Source organism: Colobus angolensis, unplaced genomic scaffold (assembly GCF_000951035.1).
Source record: "Colobus angolensis palliatus isolate OR3802 unplaced genomic scaffold, Cang.pa_1.0 Scaffold176, whole genome shotgun sequence".
In the NCBI taxonomy this organism is placed as follows: Eukaryota; Metazoa; Chordata; class Mammalia; order Primates; family Cercopithecidae; genus Colobus; species Colobus angolensis.
In genome coordinates this window covers 3,767,138-3,775,666 of record NW_012114888.1, presented here as the reverse complement: position 1 = coordinate 3,775,666, position 8,529 = coordinate 3,767,138, and positions in this window count along the sequence as shown.

The window sequence follows — 8,529 nt, the reverse complement described above, 5'->3', positions numbered from 1 at the left end:
TCCAGAGTAGCTGGGACAACAGGCGCCTGCCACCACACCCAGCTAATTTTTGTATTTTTAGTAGAGACGGGGTTTCATCATGTTAGCCAGGATGGTCTTGATCTCCTGACCTCGTGATCTGCCCGCCTCGGCCTCCCAAAGTGCTGGGATTACAGGCATGAGCCACTGTGCCCAGCCTCTTTTTTTTTTTAAGAAGGAGTTTTGCTCTTGTCACCCAGCTGGAGTACAGTGGCATGATCTCGGCTCACTGCAACCTCTGCCTCCCAGGTTCAAGCAATTCTGCTGCAACCTCCTGAGTAGCTGGGATTATAGGCGCCCACCCCATGCCCAGCTAATTTTTCTATTTTTAGTAGAGATGGGGTTTCACCATGTTGGTCAGGCTGGTTTTCAAACTCTGACCTTAGATCATCCACCTGCCTCAGCCTCCCAAAGTGCTGGGATTATAGGCATGAGCCACTGCACCTGGCCTAACCTCGGCTTCTTACATGATGGCTTGGGGCTCCTCTGGATGAGAGTGTGGCACATGGGAAGAAATTGTTGGCACCTATCTTTAGAGCCAGACCACCTCACTGGGACCTCCTACGTTTGAAGAGAGGCCAGGGCAACCAGGGATTAAGGTGGAGAGTGAGTGCAGGGCTTTCTGTTGCTAAGGGTGGGTGTTTTGTCTCTCCTCCCTGTGTTCTCTGCTTCTCCCTGGGCTTTGGGTTTTGCCCCTGTCCTGTGTGTTGGTGAGTCTGGATGCCTGTATTCCCTTCTGCCCCAAATCTGGATGACTTCTAACTCAAGATACGCATCTGTATGTGTGTGTATGTATGTGCACCTGTGTCTGCTTCTCACCCCTTTTCCTCTCTTTGTCTTTCTGTGTCTCGAAATCAAGAAGTCTTTTCTCCCTTTCTTCCTCTGTGGAAATAGGCTGTCTCCTTGCACCAGGGTTGCTGTCTCAGTCTGGCAGATGGAGTAGGGGGACTTGTTCTGGCCCTGGCTGAGTTTGTTTCTTTCAGAGGCATCTCTGTTAAGTATGGGCTTCCCTTCACCCTCCTGGCATCTCTTCCTTCCACAGCTCCCACATTCAAATCACCACCTCATGTATTCATTGCTACAATCTCTGTGCTTGTCCCTGCCTGGGGCTTCGAAGGGTATAGGAGCCTCCAGCCACTGGCTACAGGAAGAAAATCTGGCTTGCCAAATTCACCACTAGAGGCAGTGCCCTACTTCTAGTTACTGGGTCTCAGGAGAGCCCAAATCCACTTACATGTGGCTGAGGCAGGAGCCATATCTGCATGAGCCTTCCTGCAAGTGAGGAAGACCCTGAGGGAAGACCCTGAGGGTCCCTGCCCCAGCAATGCTTTGTGGGGCCAGTCTCCCAACTCGAGTGTACCCCAAAGCAGAGAGTACTGATGTGTAAAGGGAGTACTCTCTGCCCTCCCCCCTGAAGTTAGTGGGACTATGGAAGTGAAAGGGGCATGTTACCCCAGCCACCAAGTACCTGGGTATATTGGAGCAATAACCCCTATAATAAGCCTCAGCCTGGTGCCCAGAGAGCACATTCTCTCCACTCCCCCCTCAGGATGTAAATTCCAGAAGGGCAGGTATTCATATATGTTCTGTTCACTTACAGCAGTGACTGGCACGGTATGTGCTTGGTAAACGTTTGGTATTGATACCTCCTGTGTAGGTGACATCCCACACCCAACCTTGCCTTCTGGCTTACACCCCCTGAGGATGAACACTTTTCATTCGCCTCTGCTCTGCCTCATCAAGCTCCAGGGCTCTCCAGAAGCCTCCATTCTGGTCAAACAAAAGGCTGCACTTAGACTTAATCCTAAAATCCAAGCCCTGGCCCCATTCTGACTACAATACTATCTTCCCCTCCCTCATCGTGACCCAGCCACACTGGCTGACTCTTTATAAATGATTGAATTAAAATATACATGCAGAAAAGCGCACAAAGCTCATTTACTTTTTATAAATTGGGCACACCCATATAACCAGCACTTAGGTCAAGAAATATACTTTGGAAGGCAGAGGCGGACTGATGTCTTGAGCTTGGGAGTTTGAGACCAGCCTGGGCAACATGGTGAAACCTTGTCTCTACAAAAAATACAAAAATTAACGAGGCTTGATGGTCCCAGCTACTAAGGGTGTTGAGGTGGGAGGATCGCTTGAGCCTAGGAGGCAAACGTTGCAGTGAGCTGAGATCGCACCATGCCACTGCACTCCAGCCTGGGCCACAGAGTGAGACCCTGTCTCAAAAACAGACAAACAAAAATCACAACGTGGCAAACCCCAGAAGCTCCCTTCAGGTCTTCCCTCTTCCCCACCAAAGGTAGCCATTCTCCTGACTTCTAACAATGTTAGGTTACTTTGGTCTGGTTTTGTGTCCAGTTTCTTTCATTCTGCACAATGTTTGTGAGACTGATCGACATCATCACATACGTGAGTAGTTAGTTCATCCTCATTGCTGTAGTCTATTTCATTGTATGAACAGACCAGACTTTAGCCATTCTTACGTTGCTGAGCATTTGAGTTGTTTTATATTTGGGGCTATTAAGAATTCTTTTTTCTTCTGAGACAGAGTCTTGCTCTGTCGCTCAGGCTGGAGTACAGTGGTGTGATCTTTGCTCACTGCAACCTCCACCTCCCGGGTTCGAGCAATTCTCGTGTCTCAGCCTCCTGAGTAGCTGGGGTTGCAGGCGTGAGCCACCAGGCCCTGCTAATTTTTGTATTTGTAGTAGAGATAGGGTTTCACCAGGTTGGCCAGGCTGGTCTTGAACCCCTGACCTTAAGTGATCCACCTGCCTTGGCCTCCCAAAGTGCTGGGATTACAGGCGTGAGCCACTGTGCCTGGCTAAGAATAATTCCGTGAACATTCTTGTACACATCTTTTGATAGACATATGCACTCATTTCTTGGGTATATACCTAGGAATGGAATTGCTAAGTCATTGGGTAGACATGTGACCAATCAGCTTCAGTAAATCATGCCAATTTTCCAATCTACACTTTCCTAGAGGTGACTCCCCATCATTCGGCATTTCTGGTCTTTTTCATTGTAGCCATTCTGGTGGATGACCGAACTTTTTTTTTTTCTTTTCTTTTCTTGAGACAGGGTCTCCCTCTGCTGCCCAGGCTGGAATACAGTGGCATGATCTCCGGTCACTGCAACCTCCTTCTCCCATGTTCAAATGATTCTCCTGCCTCATCCTCCTGAGTAGCTGGAACTACAGGCACCCACCATCATGCCCGGCTGATTTTGTTTGTTTGTTTTTTTTTTTAGTAGAGACGGGGTTTCACCATGTTGGTCAGGCTGGGGATGGCTGACCTTTTAAGGACCACATTGGGATGAAGAGGGAGGGACTGCCTACTGAGTGCCAAGCCCCAACAGTGTGCCCCAACAGTGTACCAGGCACTGGTGGATATCAGGGTCCCTGCCCTTAGGAATTTCCCAGGATGAGGGCGGAGGCGGGTGGGGGTGGTCAGAGACCTTAACACAATGTTTTCTCCCTGCTGTTCGACCCCAGGGACCTTTGAACTTTCATATTTTGGACGCAACTTTGTTCTGCCAACATAACAGATACCCAGCCTCCTTTATCCTTCAATCTAATAGGACATTACCCAGAAAATAAAAATAGAACATCTTACCAGATTCACAGTCACTATTACCAATAAATGTAAGCACCACAGAATAAACTGACAGCAGCCAAAACTGTGAACTTGAAACTGTATTGAGGGAAAAATTGATGGAAGTTTTTGATGTTCTCAACAAAATGTGGACCTGCAAATTTTGATCCTGAAATATTAGACTCAATGGAAACTGTCCACAAAGCTCAGAATGACAGGAGGTATTCATTCAACAAATATTTATTGAAGTGCCTACAGGACCCCAGGCACTCTTTCTGTTGTTTTGTTTTTATTTTTGTTTTGAGATAGGGTCTTTCTCTATTGCTCAGGCTGGAGTGCAGTGGCATGACCATGGCTAACTGCAGCCTGGACCCTGGACTCAAGCGATCCTTCTGCCTAGGCACTGTTATAGGCAAAGGGGATACAGCAGGGAACAAAAGTTTTAAAAATGCCCGCCCTCATGGAGCCTGTATTACAGCTGGGAGAGACAGAAAATAAACAGCACAATTAGTTTGTATATTATATGTATGTAGGGAAGTGGTAAGTATGGATTAAATTAAAAATAAATCCAGGGGCTGGGTGCGGTGGCTCACACCTGTAATCTCAGCACTTTGGGAGGCTGAGGTGGGCAGATTATTTGAGGCCAGGAGCCTGAGGCCAGCCTGGGCAACTGGGCAACAGGGCGAAACCCTGTCCCTACTAAAAATACAAAAATTAGCTGGGCATGGTGTCATACGCCTGTAATTCCAGCTACTCGGAAGGCTGAGATGGAGAATCACTGGAGCCCGGGAGGCGAAGGTTGCAATGAGCTGAGATCGGGCCACTGCACTCCAGCCCGGGTGACCGAGCAAGACCCTATCCCAAAAATAAATAAATAAATAAATAAATAAATCTGGTAAGGAGGTGTCAGGGAGTTGGGGGGAGGGGAAACCTGAATTTAAATAGGGTAGTCAGCAAAGTTGATTACTTGAGGGAAAAAAATGTGAAGGAAGCCAGAGATGAACACACAGATGCAAGAGCATTTCTGGCAGAAGGAACAATCGGTACCAAGTTCCAGAAGCAAGAATGTGCCTGAGATGGTCAATGAGCAGCCTGAGGCCAAGGAGCTATCTGAGGGAAGCTGTTACTGCTTGAATTTGACACAGATAAGAGAATCAATATATGGATTAAATCATTATCGTAAAAATTAACCAGAAAATGATCACAGTGAAAATAACTTGAGAGAAATTAAAACAGCCAAAACTGCTTTTGGGTTATCTGCACCACCGCATGGCATTGATCAAGGAATTAAACTGGCTCAGGAGAATTCACTCCGGTTCAAAGTTGCTCAGTAAAAATTCACCTGAGTTGAGTTGGTCTAATTCCAATTTTATTTTTTATTTTTTATTTTTTAATTTATTTTTTTGAGATAGAGTCTTGCTCTGTCACCAGGCTGGAGCGCAGTGGTGTGATCTCAGCTCACTGTAATGTCACTGTAATGCCTCCCAGGTTCAAGTGATTCTCCTGCCTCAGCCTCTGGAGTAACTGGGACTACAGGTGCACACCACCACGCCCGGCCAATTTTTGTGTTTTTAGTAGAGACAGTTTCACCATGTTGGCCAGGATGGTCTCGATCTCTTGACCTTGTGATCTGCCCGCCTCAGCCTCCAAAAGTGTTGGGATTACAGGCGTGAGCCACCGCCCCCGGCCTTTTTTTTTTTTTTTTTGAGATGGAGTCTCGCTTTGTCGCCCAGGCTGGAGTACAGTGGCGTGATCTTGGCTCACTGCAACCTCCACCTCCCAAGTTCAAGCAATTCTTGTGCCTCAGCTGCCAAAGTAGCTGGGTCTACAGTCGTGCAGCACCATGCCTGGCTAATTTTTTGTATTTTTAGTAGGGACAGGGTTTTACCATGTTGCCCAGGCTGGTCTCAAACTCCTGGGCTCAAGCGATCCACCCGCCTTGGCCTCCCAAAGTGCTGGATTACAGGTGTGAGCCACACCTGTAGACCGGCCTTAATTCCAACTAAATTAAATTAAATTAATTAATTAATTTTTGAGACAGAGTCTCACTCTGTCGCCCAGGCTGGAGTGCAGTGGTGCGATCTTGGCTCACTGCAACCTCTGCCTTCTGAGTCCAAGTGATTCTTGTGCCTCAGCCTCCTGAGTAGCTGGGACTACAGCTGAGCACCATTATGCAGGGCTGATTTTTGTATTTTTAGTAGAAACTAGGTTTCACCATGTTGGCCAGGCTGGTCTAAAACTCCTGACCTCAAGTGATCCACCCTTCTCAGCCTCCCAAAGAGCTGGGATTACAGGCTTGAGCCACTGCGCCCGGTCTGATTCCAATTTTAAATGTTAGCATTCGTAAGCAGGGCCAATACTTTAGAGGTCACTTGCATGTGAGTCAGAGGGGTGAATCCAGGGCCAGTTGAAGGCACAGGATCCAGGCAAAGCAGCTGGGAATCAACAACCATTACCTATACATAAGTGTGAAGAAGGATTCATTTGCCCATTCAATCATTTATTCATTCATCTCACAAATATTGATCAAGTGCCTACTATGTGACAGGGATACAGCAGTGAATGAAACAGGCAAAAATTCCTGCCCTCTTGGAGCTTTCTTCCAGTGCAGGGGACAGATAATAAATTTAAAGAATAATTAACAATTTGGAGTAATGATAATAGCTAAATAGGTAAAATATAGGCCAGGCGCCATGGCTCATGCATGTAATCCCAGAACTTTGGGAGGCTGAGGGGTGCAGATCCCTTGAGCTCAGGAGTTCAAGACCAGCCTGGGCAACATGGCGAGACCCCCATTTCTACTAAAAATACAAAAAATTAGCCGAGCATGGTGGCATGTGCCTGTGGTCCCAGCTACTCGGGAGGCTGAGGTGGGAGGATCACAGAGGTCTAGGCCACAGTAAGCTGAGATTGTGCCACCGCACTCCAGCCTGGGTGACAGAGTGAGACCCTATCTTAAAAAAAAAAAGTAAAATACATAATATGATAGTGATATATGTTGAGGACAAAAATGAAGCAGGGAAGAATATAGTGAGTATTTGTGTGTGTATGTGTTTGTATGTGAATGCACACCTGTAGTCCTAGCTACTGAGGCAGGAGGATTCCTTGAGCCCAGGAAGTCAAGGCTGCAGTCAGCTATGATCCCTGCCACTGTATTCTACCCTGGGCAACAGAGCAAGACCCCCATCTCTTAAAAAAAAATTAAATTTAAAAATGACGTTTGATGAAGACCTGAGGGAAGTGTCCAATTGAAGAGAGAACCTTGAAAGAGTAAGACTTTCAAGACAGTCTAACACAAGGGTTAGGGGAACGTCTGCTGGAGCCATACTGCCTTTGTTCAAATCCCAGTTTCCTCCATACTAAATGTGTGACCTCATACTCCTGTTTTCCCCCTCTGTAAACTGGGGCTAATGATATTAACTACTTTGTAAGGATATTGAGAGGATTAATCTGAGTGCTACAACGCTGTTTGACACAGATTAACTGTTTGTAAACATTGGCTGGCTGAATGAATTAATCTTCATATTAATACTGTAATCATGGAAGTTTTTAAATAAAAAAAAAAACTTCTTCAAAAATGAGATTGTGGTACAATGGTTTGGGGAACGTTCAAATTGTGGACCCCAAGATGGAAGGTAGTTTTGGAACCCTGGCAGTCACTACTTCGAGGTTTTGGCTGTTATTGAAAGTGGTGGGGCAGGATGTGTTGGCTCACACCTATAATCCCAGCACTTTGATAGGCCAAGGCGGGTAGATTGATTGAGCTCAGGAGTTCGAGACCAGCCTGGGCAACATGGCAAAACCTCATCTCTGAAAACTTTAAAAATTACCCAGGTGGTAGCGCACACCTGTGGTTCCAGTTACTTGGGAGGCTGAGGTGGAAGGATTGCTTGGGCCCGGGAGTTCGAGGCTGCAGTGAGCCATGATTGTGCCACTGTACTCCAGCCTGGGCGACACAGTGAGACCCTGTTTCAAAAAAAAAAAATTGGTGGTATATATTTACTTATTTATTTAGCTATTGTCATTACCCAAAATTATTTGTTCTTTTTTTTAAAAAAATTTTTTTTTGGTCGGGTGCGGTGGCTCACGCCTGTAATCCCAGCACTTTGGGAGGCCAAGGAGGGTGGATCACCTGAGGTCAGGAGTTCAAGACCAGCCTGACCAACATGCAGAAACCCCGTCTCTACTAAAAATAGAAAAAATTAGCCAGGCATGGTGGTGGCACATGCCTGTAATCCCAGCTACTCGGGAGGCTGAGGCAGGAGAATTGCTTGAACCCGGGAGGCGGAGGTTGTAGTGAGCCAAGATCGTGCCATTGCTCTCCAGCCTGGGTAACAAGAGCGAAACTCTGTCTCAAAAAAAAAATTTTTTTTTTGTCAGTCTTGTCTTTTTATTTTCTTTCCAATTCCTTCACCTCCTTCAAGTCGTTGGTAAACATCAACTTCTCAAAGTGGACTTCCCTTATTTAAAATTCCAATCCCCTTTTATTACTCACTCTCCAAATTTTTTCCCTCCATATCACACACAAACTGCATTAGGCATGGTGTCCTTTTAGTTATGGTCATGGTACTGGGAATTTTTTAATTTTTTAAAATTTTTTAGACAGGGTCTTGCTCTGTCACCCAGGTTGGAGTGCAGTGGCACGATCTCAGCTCACTGCAACATCTGCCTCCGGGGTTCAAGTGATTCTCATGCCTTAGCCTCCCAAGCAGCTGGGATTACAGGTGTGTGCCAGGACACCCGCTAATTTTTGTATTTTTAGCAGAGACCGGGTTTCACCATGCTCCTCAGGCTGGTCTGGAACTCCTAATCTCAAGTGATCCGCCCACCTCGGCCTCCCAAAGTGCTAGGATTACAGGTGTAAGCCACCGCACCCGGCCCCAGTCTACTTTTTTTTTTTTTTTTTTTT